The sequence below is a fragment of the Trichechus manatus genome, unplaced genomic scaffold (assembly GCF_000243295.1).
Source record: "Trichechus manatus latirostris isolate Lorelei unplaced genomic scaffold, TriManLat1.0 scaffold00051, whole genome shotgun sequence".
In the NCBI taxonomy this organism is placed as follows: Eukaryota; Metazoa; Chordata; class Mammalia; order Sirenia; family Trichechidae; genus Trichechus; species Trichechus manatus.
Window position 1 is genome coordinate 4,677,226 of NW_004443987.1, and position 14,242 is coordinate 4,691,467.

General features: G+C 42.8%; 2 pseudogenes; one reads left to right on the forward strand and one right to left on the reverse strand.

The window, feature by feature from the left end:
* Positions 1-3,690: 3,690 nt before the first annotated feature.
* On the reverse strand, positions 3,691-5,265 carry LOC101360931 (uncharacterized aarF domain-containing protein kinase 1 pseudogene; annotated as a pseudogene).
* Positions 5,266-9,535: 4,270 nt separating this feature from the next.
* Positions 9,536-10,519, forward strand: LOC101361183 (heme oxygenase 2 pseudogene; annotated as a pseudogene).
* Positions 10,520-14,242: the final 3,723 nt, after the last annotated feature.

Here is a 14,242-nt window from a genome sequence, read left to right on the forward strand (position 1 = left end):
GAAAATCATCACGTTCAGGATTTTTCCTTCTTTTGTTGCAATTGTTCAGTATAATTGGTAATTTTAAAATTTCTAGATACACAGATATGCAACCACAGAAATATATGCATAGTTTCTACTCAAAGTACATATAACCCATTACGAATCCCAAACCTTCTTGCTGACTCTTTACCACCAACCCTCAACATTTAAAGAGCAGGAGGAATGCCTGCCAGAGCTCCTTTTCTACTTGCTGCAGGGCTATCTGTTTCACCATCAAAGGTAATGAGTAAGTGGGTCATTTTCTGAGATGTCTGGCTAATTAGACTCCTTGTCATTAGGTGCCCGTTGAGTCACTTCCGACTCATAGCGACCCTGTGTACAACAGAGTGAGACACAGCCCGGTCCTGTGCCATCCTCATGATTGTTGTTATGCTTGAGCCCATTGTTGCAGCAACGGTGTCAATCACCTCACTGAGGGTCTTTCTCTTTTTTGCTGACCCTTTACTTTACCAAGCATGTTGTCCTCCTCCAGGGACTTGGCCCTTCTGATAACATGACCAAAGTATGTAAGACGAGTCTCACCATCCTCCCTTCTAAGGAACATTCTGGCTATAATTCTTCCAAGACAGATTTGTTCATTCTTCTGGCAGTCCATGGTATATTCAATATTCTTTGCCAACATCATTATTCAAAGGCATCAATTCTTCTTTGGTCTTTCTTACTCATTGTCCATCTTTCGAATGCATATGAGGTAATTGAAAATACCAAGGCTTGGGTCAGACACACCTTAGTCCTCAAGGTGACATCTTTACTTGGAGTGAAATCTGCTTGTCCCTTTGTCGAAAACTGCAGTGTTGGCAGGGCTAGATTAAGGTTTTTCAAAAAATTATCGTGACCATTCCCTATTTTATAATTCAAAATGCAATTTTATTTTTTGAAATAATACACAAAACATACTTTACTGAAATTAAAATAGCTTCTTCATACCATTTCTGAATGCAAAGTGCCAGGTAAGTTTGTTAGAACTGTACTTTTCTTTTTGCTGGCCCTGATTTGTAGGTAGCTTAACCATGCATTTGAAGTCCCTGGGTAGTGCAAATAGTTTTCACTTGGCTGCTAACCAAAAGGTTCACGGTTTAAGTCCACTCAGCAGTGCTGCAGAAGAAATAGCTCTGGCAATATGCTTCTGTAAAGATTACAGGCAAAAAAAAAAAAAAAAAACCCTGTGGAACTTAGTTCTACTCTGTAACACATTGGGTCCCCACGAGTCAGAATCAACACAACGGCAATGGGTTTGGTTTTTTCAGTTTAAGAATGTGCTTAGTCTACCTACCTATTGGGTGAACCAGCACTGTAAGTTTTCATATCGACTGTATGGTTATATTTATTTATTTTTGTTTGCTTTAGTTTTTTCCCCTGCTTCAGTAGCAATTTGATACAGGATATAAATCAAAAGAGGCATCTGACCTAAAGTAAAATGGCTGAACAATGCTAGGCTTGGCATAACCTTTCACACAGATCCAAACCCTGTTGCTTAGGAACCAACTCTAATCATTAAGGAAATGATTTTCTTTGTGGTCATTCTAAGAAGGTGGATATTACATGTCCTGGGGTCTGTAACCAAACTTCATTGAAACCCTTTGTTTCAGATCTCCCCAGGAAATCTTATGCTGTGGGCTAAGTAATGTTTAACAATCTATTCCCAACAGAATTTGTCATTCCATTGTTTTGTGACCAGTCATAAGACACCCCCTTCCAAGACCACATACCTTGTAATTATGACTTTTAGTGAATCAGTGTATTCCAATTGTATTAATATAACCAATAACATTAAAAATTACGCTTTGCTTTGTCCCGCCTTTGAGTGACCTCAATCACTGTACACCAATCAGAGTATTTCATGCCCCATTCTTTGCCTAAACCCTATAAAAATATTTGTGTGATTATCATACCTCGCACTTCATGGTTTCATTTTCATGAGCCCTAGGTTCAAACTGTCTTTAAACCCTTAAAAAAACCTGTCTGTTTTACTCTGAAACAGCGTTTGAGTTTTCTCTACTGCATTTCTGGTGGCAACGTATGGGTATCTGAAGGTGACTTGCCTGCAGTGACACCAGGGGAGAACCATGGAAAGTCGGTGCCAGCATGAGCCTTTTGTGTGCTCAATCCACTTTCCTACCTCTTAGGGGTCATCTCTAGGTAAGATCTTTCAGAACAGGGACCTCCTCCGCTTTCTTGCATTTGAAGTCCTCCAAGGATTATTAAAGGCCTTTGTCTCTTTACTTAAGGTTCACTATGGAGTCTTTTTGAAGAGTTCATTTTGAATTGCAGCTTGGTCCAGCTGAGCCTGTTTGACAGGTTTGTCAAGTATTTTTGCTTTGAATTGTGGCTTGGTCAGGTCATGTGAACTCCCTGTGTTTCCTCTAAACATCCATTAAGGTTTTTCGTTATAATGATTTATTTTGTCTTCTCAAGCTACTCTTTGAAATCTTCTGTTCAGCAATTTTACTTCATTTCTTCTCTTCTCTTTAGCTACTCTAAGTTCAAGAGCAAGTTTCAGAGTCACTTTTGACAACTGTTTTGGTCTTTTTTTTTTTTTTCTTTCCTGTCTTTTTAATTACCTTTTGCTGTCTTCATGTATGATGTCCTTGATGTCCTCCCACAACTCTTATGGTCTTTGGTCTTAGTGTTCAATGTGTCAATCTATTCTTGAGATGGTCTCCAAATTCAGGTGGGATGTACTCAAGGTCATGTTTTGGCTCTTGCAACTTGATTTAATTTTCTCAGCTTCAGCTTGAACTTGCATATGAGCAATTTATGGTCTGTTCTGCCTAGGCATCTTGCCTTGTTCTGACAGATGATATTGAGCTTTTCCATCGTGTCTTTCCACAGATGTAGTTGATTTGATTGCTGTGTTTACCATCCAGTGAGGTCCATGTGTATAGTCACTGCTTATGTTGTTGCAATGAAGAAGACCTTGGTCTTGCAAAATTCTATCATATGATTCAGTGTTGTTTCTATCACCAAGGCCATATTTTTCAACTACCAATCCTTCTTTGTTTCCAACTTTTGCATTCAAATCAACAGTAATTATCAATGCATCTTTTTTTTTAAACACTGAAGGGTTCTTTTATTGAAACACAGTACATGACATAAAACACCTAAGAAGTCACCATGTCAGCAGTGAACTCATGGCTGCAATGGAGTCTGCCTGAAAACGCCAAAGAAACTTAGTAAGGTATCACACCTCTGGGGAGTGATATGGGAAGGAGAGGGAACCTGTTCTCTAGCAAGTTCAGAGACATGATCACCTGCAACAAAAATCAAACTTCCTACAAGTTAAGTGTGCCCTCAGTGGGATACATGGTCCACCTTGACAATATAAAGGGTTAACGGAAGTGAGGGGACATTCAACCCAATGGCACATACCAGAAGTTGGAAAATAGACTGCTGTGTCTTCTCCCTGGATAAAGAGAGATATCTATTCCATGATACAGCTTGTGGGCCCTGAGACAAGGACTGCAGACTGGGGAGAGGAATTCCAAAGGTTGAGGATACTGGTGTCATGGAGAGTGACCTGGGGCTTGAGAACACCATGTGGTAGAAATGGGGCAACTGGGTGGAGACATGGCAAATAAGTGGGGAGTGAAAAGACATCTTTCCCACCATAGGGTCAAACAAGAAAGGGACAGGGGAGAGCAAGTCCACTCAGTGTGATGCAGGAAACAGCCAGCAAAGCAAGGCCAAGACCCAGTTGGCAAGCCTCAACCCCTTCACACTCAGAATGAATTCATGAAGATCGATCTGCCATAAGTTGAAGGCTTCATTGAAAGAGATCTGGGTCCTTCTGAAGAACGAGCAAGTATTCTTCTTGTGCGAGGCCAGTGCCCTGATGCAGCAGCGAGACATGTTAAGGAAGGAGCTGGCACTAGCACTGGTGCCCAAGGCAGCCTCGATGCCACGCAGCAGGTTGTTGGTCTTGAAGATCAGTAGCATCTGGCATGGCACATGACTGAGGAGCTGGCTGATCTGGGGAAGGTAGTTGGCCACATTGTCCCAGATTTATGATTCCTCAGCGGCAGTGACTGCAGCTTGGCTGATGCCCCTGTTGACGGAGTTCCATGACCGGGCCGTCAGCATGCAGGCAAACAAGGGGTAGAGCTCACCGGCTCCCAGGCGCTGGCTGTACTTCTTCACCTTCTTCATGTCTATCCAGATCAGAGACTGCCAGAGGTGGCAGTAATCCAGGCAGAACTCTTCCGTGAGCACCTGGTAGAGTCCATGGTCCAACAAGATAACCTCTGCCTTCCCCGTGCCCGGGTGCTTCTGCACCAGCACATTGCCCGGGTGGGGATCACAGTGTACAAAGCTGTTGACAAAGATCATCTCACTGTACATCTTGCCCAGGTGGCGTGAGACCTCATTGACGTCGATCTTCTTCCTCTCCATGTAGCCCCTGTCATTGACCTGCCTGCCGTCCACAAACTCCATTAGAAGGACCCGCTTGGTGGAGAGCTCCCAGTAGATTCAGGGGATCTTTAAGAAGTCAAAGTGCTTGAGCATTTGGGCCACTTTCTCGGCATTCCTTCCTTCACTGAGGAAATCCAGCTCCAAAGGCAGATTCTTCTTGGCTTCCTCCACCAGCCACATAAACTCAAACTCTGGAAACAGCTGCTTCACGGCCAGGACAAGCACCTCCATCAAGAGAATGTCCTTCGAGCTCTGAGCTTGCACCTTTGGATGCTGGACCTTCACGGCCACTGTCCGCCCATCATGTAGCACTGCCTTGTGGGCCTGAGCCAGGGAGGCAGCCCCCAGAGGGGTGTCATCAAAGCTCACAAACAAATCGTGGATCTCCTTGCCCAGGTCCTCACGAATGACCTGGCGGACCTCTTGCATGCTGCTCTGCGGGGCCTGGCTGTGCAGCACCTTCAGCGTGCTGGTGTACTCTTCCGGCAGCAGGTAGTCCAGGGCCCCCAGGTGCTGGCCCACCTTGATGAAGCTGCCCCAGTTGGCACAGCAGAGCTCACAGAGACGCCTGGCAGAGCAAAGGTGTACCTTGGATCGAAGCTGCAGGTACTCCTCTGAGCCATAGGGAACACTCCTCAGGGAGGTGAGGTAGTCATAAGTGATGACAGCTGTCATAGCCACTGCTCTGCCCACCCTGACAGTGCCAAAGTCATTAGGGTTCAAGTACTTGTTACTGTACAGGTAGAAGCCAGAGGCAGCAAGAGCCATGCTGGTCCACGAAGCAAGCTTTAGAGCCCTTCTGGCCATGTCACCAGACCCTTTTGAGGCTGAAGCAGCTTGGCTTCTTGTGTCCCTTGTCTCTTCAGCTTCTGCTTCTGTTTCCTGTGGCCTCTTGGCCCTCGGGCCTCATGCCCGCATCTGCCCTGCTGGGGCAAGTGTTCAAAGTTCTGTAGCTCCACCGGTATAAGTGCCCGGAGGCACTCCACTCCACCAGAAAGCCTCGTGCACACAGACACTCAGCTCTCTAGCTCTGTGGGTCGGCTCCAGTGCAGTCTCGCACTGGTCTCCTGGTTCTGCTGCTGTAGGTTCTCTGCTGCTGCTGGTCCTCTGTTGCTGCCGCACGTCTATCCATTCACAGTTTTAAAACCGCTTCCACATTTTAGGTATCTGTTAGAGCAGCATCCCACTCTCTCGGTACCAAATTCTGTCTTAGTTATCTAGTGCTGCTTAACAGAAATACCACAAGTGGATGGTTTTAACAAAGAGAAGTTTATTTCCTCACAGTCAAAGTAGGCTAAAAGTCCAAATTCAGGGCGTCAGCTCCAGGGAAGGCTTTTTCCTCTCTGTCGGCCTTCTTCTCTTCAGTGTTCCCCTGGACTAGGAGCTTCTCTGTGAAGGGACCCCGGTCCAAAGGACACGCTCTGCTCCCGGCACTGCTTTCTTGATGGTATGAGGTCTCCTATCAATGCATCTTGATTGCATGTTTGATCAATTTCAGACTGCAGAGGTTGGTAATAATCTTCAATTTTTTTATTAGTAGTTGGTGTGTAAATTTGAATAATAGTCACATTAACTCTACTTCCTTGTAGACATATGGATATTATCCTATTGCTGACAGTGTTGTACTTCAGGATAGATCTTGAAATGTTCTTTTTGACAATGAACGTGATGCCATTCCTCTTCAATTTGTCATTCCCAGCATAGTAGACCATACGATTGTCTGATTCAAAATGGCCAATACCAGTCCATTTCATCTCAGGAATGCCTAGGATATTGATGTTTATGTGTTCCATCTCATTTTTGATGACTTCCAATTTTCCTAGATTCATTCATCGTACAGTCCATGTTCCAATTATTAATGGATGTTCGCAGCTGTTTCTTCTCATTTTGAGTTGTGTCACATCAGCAAATGAAGTCTGGAGAACTTAACTCCATTGACGTCATTAAGGTCAACTCTACTTTGAGGAGGTAGCTCGTATTTTGAGTACCTTCCAATCTGAGGGGCTCATCTTTTAGCACTATATCAGACAATGTTCTGCTGCTACTAATAAGGTTTTCACTGGTCAATTTTTTCAGAAGTAGACAGACAGGTCCTTTTTCCTAGTCTGTCTTTGTCTGGAAGTTCAGGTGAAACCTGTCCTCCATGGGTGACCCTCCTGGTGTTTGAAAAACCTGTGACATAGATTCCAACATTACAGCAACAAACAAGCCACCACAGTACAATAAACTGATAGACACGCACCTAACACTAGTTCTTGAAATCACTGGACTTTATTTAATACTCATTGCTTTTTCATGTCTTCTATTGATGTTTTAGCTATTATTTTCTCTCTTGCAGTTACCTTATGTGTTATCGCTGTAATGCTCAAATATTATTGGCATTATTCTCTGTTAGTCATTCTGATCTAATGACCTGCTTAAAATTAGAATCATTACTATAATCCTATAATAGTAACTGAAGGGATTTATTTTGTAATAGCCATCATTTGCTTACTTTTTGCACCGGTATATTATTGTTGGGCAGCCTTACTCCATTATGATGCTTTTCTTAAGTACTCTCTTGCCTTATACCATGGCCTTCACTGAGGCCTGGAACAAAAACACCTTTATTAAGTTAGCTCAGACAGTGGCTAGTGCAGCCAATTTAACTGAATGCTAGATCTGTCATCCTTCTCCACAGACTGTACATGAAAACTCTGATCCGCTAGCAATACCATTTTTTAACTACAATCTCATACCTACTGCCACTGCTAACACCAGTGCCATTGCCAAGCGAGCCATCTGCATCAGGCTACGGCATCCTTCTAACTCCCCTATCTATCCCATGCATTCACCTGCTCTGGGGTTTCTTATGGTAATAGAAGTCCTATTCCTTTTATCATTAATAACTGGTATTATGCTGCCTTAGTAGATTTTTGTAATTACAAAGATCCAAAAGTCTTTTTGTATTCAAATGTAGAATTGGCTCAGATTAGGATAATTGCCTATTTGTAACAACTCCTTAACAGAAAATTGGCTCTAACAAATAAATCAAACCATCCCTCTCCCAAATAAACACACAAGAACTGGCATAATATGTGCCCCATAGGGTATGTATTTTTATGTGAGGATCAAGGTAACCAAACATTACCAATCCAAATACAAATGACGAGTCCCATACCTGGGCTTTATCCTGTTTAAATGGTTGGAATGTAACAGGCCAATGTACATTAGGTCTTTTAGAAGTCCCTCTAGATAGCCATTCCTATAATGAAAGCATACATTGGACCAATGATGTAAAAATCCTCACTCATCACAAAGGACAATATTTTGCAGGATCTAATGAAAACCCTATAATGGACAGACCCAGAGATGGATGGGAATTTCTTCAAGGACTCTTACCCCTTGTTGGTATTCCTGAACTTTAAAAATCTATTCACAATTTCCAAATAACTAATAAGCTTGATGATAGCATAGAAGACCAACAGAAGTCCCTAAGTTATTTAGTTAAAGCTTTGCTGGATAACAGAATTACCTTAAATTTCCTCTTAGCACAGCAAGGAGTTTGTGCCATTGCTAAGACCTCCTGTTGTTCTTGGATTAACACCACTGGAGAAGTTGAACAGGATATTGCTAATAATCATTAAAAAGCTGTATGGTTACATTCTATACCCTCTATGACTTTACCATGCTTTTTTGATATCTTCAATTGGCTACCTAATAATACAGATTCTTGGTTACAGTCTCTGTTACAAACTGGGATAATTACATTAATAATAACAATCCTTATTATTGTAATTATAAAATGTGTTATAAGATGTGCATCTACTATAGGAACTGATAATCTTAATTCATCTTATCCTCAGAGAATTATGTATATCAACAATACATTAGGGAATCCAAAACTAAAAAAACCTTATGACTTAGATTACCCATTTGAAAGTAGGTACGGTTGTTCCTCCAATGTGGCCATACTCTATCCATTCCCCATAGCAAGATCACTGAAGACGGCTGCTCAACCATAGCATGGTGGACTTACTGGAGCTGCTTGGCAACCAAGGTACCGAGTCCCCGACTATGGGGATAAAAGGGCTTAACATGAGAAACAAGAAAGGCATAAACTGCGAAGGTTGAGCCACCACCTGGGAGCAGCATATTGACAAACCCATACATAAGAGAGTATGCCCATAAGTGTGATCAAAGAATGTTCTTTGAAATCCTTGATCAAAAGGAAGGAATGATATGGGATATAAAATCAAACGAGGCATCTGACCTAAAGTAAAATGCCTGAATTAATGCTAATGCTCAATATAACCTTTCACATATATTCAAACCCTATTGCTTGGGAACCAACCCTATCATTAAGGAAATGATTTTTCTTTGTGATCAGGCTAAGTATGTGGATACTACATGTCCTGGGGTCTGTAACTAAACCTTATAGAAACTCTTTGTTTCAGATCTCCCCAGGAAATCTTACGCTCTGGGTGAAGTAATGTTTAACAACCTGTTACCAACAGTATCCCTCATGCCATTGTTTTGTGACCAGTCATAAGACCTCACCCCCTCACACCATATACCTTGTAATTATGTCTTTGAGCCAATAGATGTATTCCAACTGTATTAATATAACCAATAACATTAAAAATTATGCTTTGCTTTGTCCCACCTTTGTTGACTTCAGTCATTGTAAACCAGTCAGAATATCTTAGACCCAATTCTTTGTCTAAACTCTGTAAAAATGTTTGTGAGATTATTGTACCTTGGACTTTGTGGTTTCATTTTCATGAGCCATGTAGTTCCTGGTTCAAACTGTCTTTAAACCCTTAATAAACCTGTTTGTTTTACTCTGAAACAGTGTTTGAGTTTTCTCTACTACAGATTCTTTGGGAAGTACGCCTTTGAGTGTCCCAACTCTCCAATTTGACCAATATCACCATTTTGTTGATTTCACAATTGACAATCTGGCAACAAAAAGCTCAGAGTAGACACACGTCGGGCCGCCCCCATGCCCGCCTGCTGGGCTGCGGCAGCTGCGCCTGACCGAGTCGCTGACTGAGGGACCTGAGCACTGACCGACAGGCCAAGTGCACCCGCGGCTGGACCCGAGGGCTGAAAGTGTCAGGAACTACACTCGGCAACATGTCAGCGGAACTGGAAACGTCAGAGGGGTTGGATGAGTCTGAGAAAAAGAGCCCCGGAGGCCCAGAGAGGGAGAGTCACACCAGAATATCCGACCTCTCGGAGCTCCTGAAGGAAGGGACCAAGGCAGCACACGACTGGGCAGAAAACACCCAGATTGTCAGACTTCTTGAAAAGCAGCATCAACAAGGAGCTGTTTAAGCTGGCCACCACTTCACTGTACTTCACGTACTCTGCCCTCGAGGAGGAAATGGACTGCAACAAGGACTACCTGGCCTTTGCCCCCTTGTACTTCCCATGGAGCTGCACCGGAAGGAGGCAATGACCAAGGACATTGAGTACTTCTTTGGTGAGAACTGGGGAAGCAAGTGCAGTGCTCCGCGGCAGCCCAGAAGTATGTGGATCGGATTCACTACTTGGGGCAGCAAGAGCCTGAGCTGCTGGTGGCCCATGCCTACACCCGCTACATGGGGGACCTCTGGGGGCGGGGGTCAGGTGTTGAAGAAGGTGGCCCAGCGGACTCTGAAACTCCCCACCACTGGGGAGGGGACCCAGTTCTAGTTGTTTGAGAATGTGGACAGTGCCCAGGAGTTCAAGCAGTTCTACAGGGCCAGGATGAACACCCTGGACCTGAACCTGAAGACCAAAGAGAGGATTGTGGAGGGGGCCACTAAGGCTTTTGGGTACAACATGCAGATATTCAGTGAACTTCACCAGGCTGGCTCCATGCTGGCCAGAGACCCTGGAAGACGGGCTCCCAATGCATGACAGGAAAGGAGATGTGCGCAAATGTCCTTACTAAGCTGCTAAGCAGGAAAAAGGTGCCCCGGAGGGCAGCAGCTGCCCCTTACGAATAGCCGTGGCTGTGCTGAGGATGCCCAGCCTCCAGCTCATTCTTCCCTCCAGCGTGGCCCTGGCTGCCGTACTATTGGCCTGGTACTACCTGTGAAGGACCCCACCCCACCATGCTGGTGCCGCCTCCCGCAGTGACCACTGGCTCCACCCCTACCCGACTAAACTACCACCTCAGGTGACTTTTTTTTTAATGCTGGGTATGAGAAAACAAGCAACCAATAAAAGTCAGACGCTAAAGCCTCTGCCTGCCAGCGTCCTCTCTGCAGTCCAGGTGCCTAGGTGGGCTCAGGCTCCTCCTCCTGCAGTCTCCGGTCTCCCGGGACAGGAACATCTCAGCAGGCCGGCCCAGGGCACCCACATCTCTGAGCCCTGAGCTCATTCCCTTCTTCTTTCTGGTCTCTCAGCACTTAGGGGGTGTCTTTCCTCTGCTAGGAGTGCTGTGGGAAAGAGTGGGGACCCACTGGGCGCTGTTGCTCTGCTGCGGGGCCTCTCATGGGGGCCGGGGATCCCCCTCCCGGGCAGTCAGCCCTCGTTCCTCTACCAGAAAACCCTGGGAGGTCTGTGCAGCCCGTGGACTGTCTCCTCTGACGTGTGTAAATACTTCAGTACTCATTAAAGCAGATTCCGCAAAAAAAAAAAAAAAGCTCAGAGTAGAAATTCTCATGCAAAATTTTGGATTATTTCTTAAGAATTATGCTTCTCAGAAAAGAAATATGGGTGCCAGAAGAAAGGAGCCCTCCTTTCACTGATTCATCACTTATCCATTCATTCATTCATTAATAAATCAAGTGCTTGTTATGAGCTATATTTTTCGTTAGATAATGGAAAAATAGAGATTAGTAAAACAGACTTCTGAAGGAGTTTTCAATCCACTTTTTTAATGATGATCTTAAGGGCCATAGCCCTCATCTAACCACATGGAAAGGGAATTCCATTTGGAAGAAGGAGATAGATAGCAGAAGGGCTTTTATCACTGCCTTATCAAATGTGACTATTGAATGTGCCTACCCAATAAATATATACATTGGAAGCCCCAGATGCCAGGGAATGCTCTTGCCTTTTATAAATTTCCAACAAGTGCCTATAAATATAGCACCTGTGCACACACTAGGTATGTGGTAGTCATATGTTAACTACTAATTGTCATAAAGTAATTGTCTCTGCATTATTGCTTGTTATTTAAATATATATTTTTTAAACAGTATCATTTTATCAAAGGGAATTGCTTTCTTTTATTTCTTCTTGTAATATAATCAATAAAATACTAATAACTATATTTAAGATTACTATACAAATACAATCATACATTTTTCTTGTTTTCAATTTTAAAGTTTACATTTTTAGGTGCCAGAGATCCAAATAAGCTGTCCTGTACTCTGAATCAGTCTCCGAAAAACAGAAAACATGACAACATTATGAAAGTTGAGGTTTTGGATTGTTATCTTAATAAGAAGAAATAATGTGTCTTCCTTATCTTCCACGCCATGTTGTTTGCCGTCGAGCTGATTCCAACTCATAGCGCCCCTACAAAACAGAGTACAACTGCCTCACAGGGTTTCTTAGGCTGTAACCCTTATGGAGTGGAGCCCTGGTGGCACAGTGGTTAAGTGCTCGGCTGCTAACCGAAAGGTTGGTGGTTTGAACCCACCAGCTACTCCACAGGAGGAAGATGTGGCAATCCACTTCCATAAAGATTTACAGCCTTGGAAATGCTATGGGGCAGTTCTACTCTGTCTTACAGGGTTACTGTGAGTCAGAATCAACTCGATGGCAAGGGATTTGGTTTTCTTTGGTTTAATCTTTATGGGAGCAGATCACTAGGTCTTTTCTCCCAAGGAGCCACTGGGTAGGTTCAAACTGCTGACCTTTTGTTTAGCAGTTCAGCGCTTAAGCATCACACCACCAGGGCTCCTTTTTCTTAGTGGTTAAGAGCTCAGCTACTAAACAAAAGGTCAGCAGTTCGAATCCACCAGCCATTCTTTAGAAACCCTATGGGGCAGGTCTACTCTGTCCTATAGGGTCGCTATTAGTCAGAATCCACTCAATGACAACGGGTTTGCTGTTTTCTGTTTGTTTGTTTTTTTTAGCTCTTTACAAATGGCCTAGCCCAGTAAGTGCTCAAAAGATGTTTGGGAAAAAAAGGAAGGAAGGAAGGGAGGGAGGTAGGGAGGGAGGGTGGAAGGAAGGAAGGAAGGGAGGGAGAGAGAGAGGAAGGATGGAAGGAAAGAAGAAAGGAAGGAAAGAAGGAAGAAATGAAGGAAAGAAGGAAGAAAGGAAGGAAGGAAGAGAAAGGAAGGAAGGATTTTTTTTATCAGCTAAACAGTAGTCTGAGAATGTTGTGATCTCCAGCACCTACCAGGAGGATGACTGCTGTAATCTTCCTCCAGAAACCTGTAACAATCATTGAAATGGTGGTAGAAAAAGATGAATCTAACTAATATCTAACCAAATGCTCTAATGGGGAATTTAGTGCCTTTTTTTTTCTTACAGCGCACATGAACACCTCAGAACCATCTGTGATAATAGATGGAAAAGCATATTAAGAATGGTGGGAACTTTGGAAGGATTTTAGTTTGACCATATATAAAGCTAGGGTTGAAATAAGACATCTACAGAATTTTTTTGGAAAAAAATTATATCTTTCAGACTTAAATATTTAATAAAAATCTATCTATTTATATTATTATGTTTTTTATTGAGATATAATTTTTACCACCAGTTGTTGTAAAGTCAATTTTGACTCAAGACAACCTCATGTGTGTCAGAGTAGAACTGTGCTCCATAAGGTTTCAATGGCTGATTTTTCAGAAGTAGATCACCAGGACTTTCTTCTGAGGCTCCTCTGGGTGGACTCAAATTTCCAACCTTTTGGTTAGTAGCCAAGTGCGTTAACCATTTGCACTACCCTAGGAATCCGAGGTAGTATTTACATACCATTAAATTCACCCTTTTAAAGTGTACAATTTGGCGCTTTTTAGTATATGCACAAGGTTGTGTGATCATCACCACTATGTACTCCAGAATGTTTTAATCACCCCAAAAAGAAATCCATACTCATTAGCAGTCACTCCACATTTTCCCCCAACCTCCCCAGACCCCGGCAATTACTAATATACTTTCATTCTCTATGGGTTTGCCTATTAAGTACATTTCATATAAATGGAATCATTCCATATGTGGTCTTTTGTGACTGACTCCTTTCACTTGGCATGTTTTCAAGGTCATCCATGTTATTGTAGTATGCATCAGTATTTCATTCCTTTTTATGGCTGAATAATATTCTGTTGTATGTATAGACCACATTTTGTTTATCTATTCATCAGTTGATAGACATTTAGTTGTTTCCATTTTTTGCTATTATGTATAATACTGCTATGAAGATTACTGTTTACATTTTTGTGTGGGCATATATTTTCTTTTCCCTTGGGTATCTTCCTAGGAGTGGAATTGCTGAGTCATATGGTAATTCTATGTTTAACCTTTTGAGGAACTGCCAAACTATTTTCCACAGTGGCTGCAACATTTTACATTCTCACCAGCAATGTGTGAGGGTTCCAAATTCTCCACATCCTCTCCAAAGCTTGTTATTATCTGTCTTTTTTTTTTATCATAGCCATCCTATTGAATGTGAAGTAGCATCTCATTGTTTTTTGATTTGCATTTCCCTGATGGCTTAATGATATTGAACATTTTTTGAGTGTTTATTGACAATTATATATCTTTTTTTTGTTTTTGAAAAATGTCTATTTAAATCCTTTGCCTATTTTTCAATTGGATTGTTTGTCATTTTATAAAGCTTCTTTCTCTTCTACCTGTT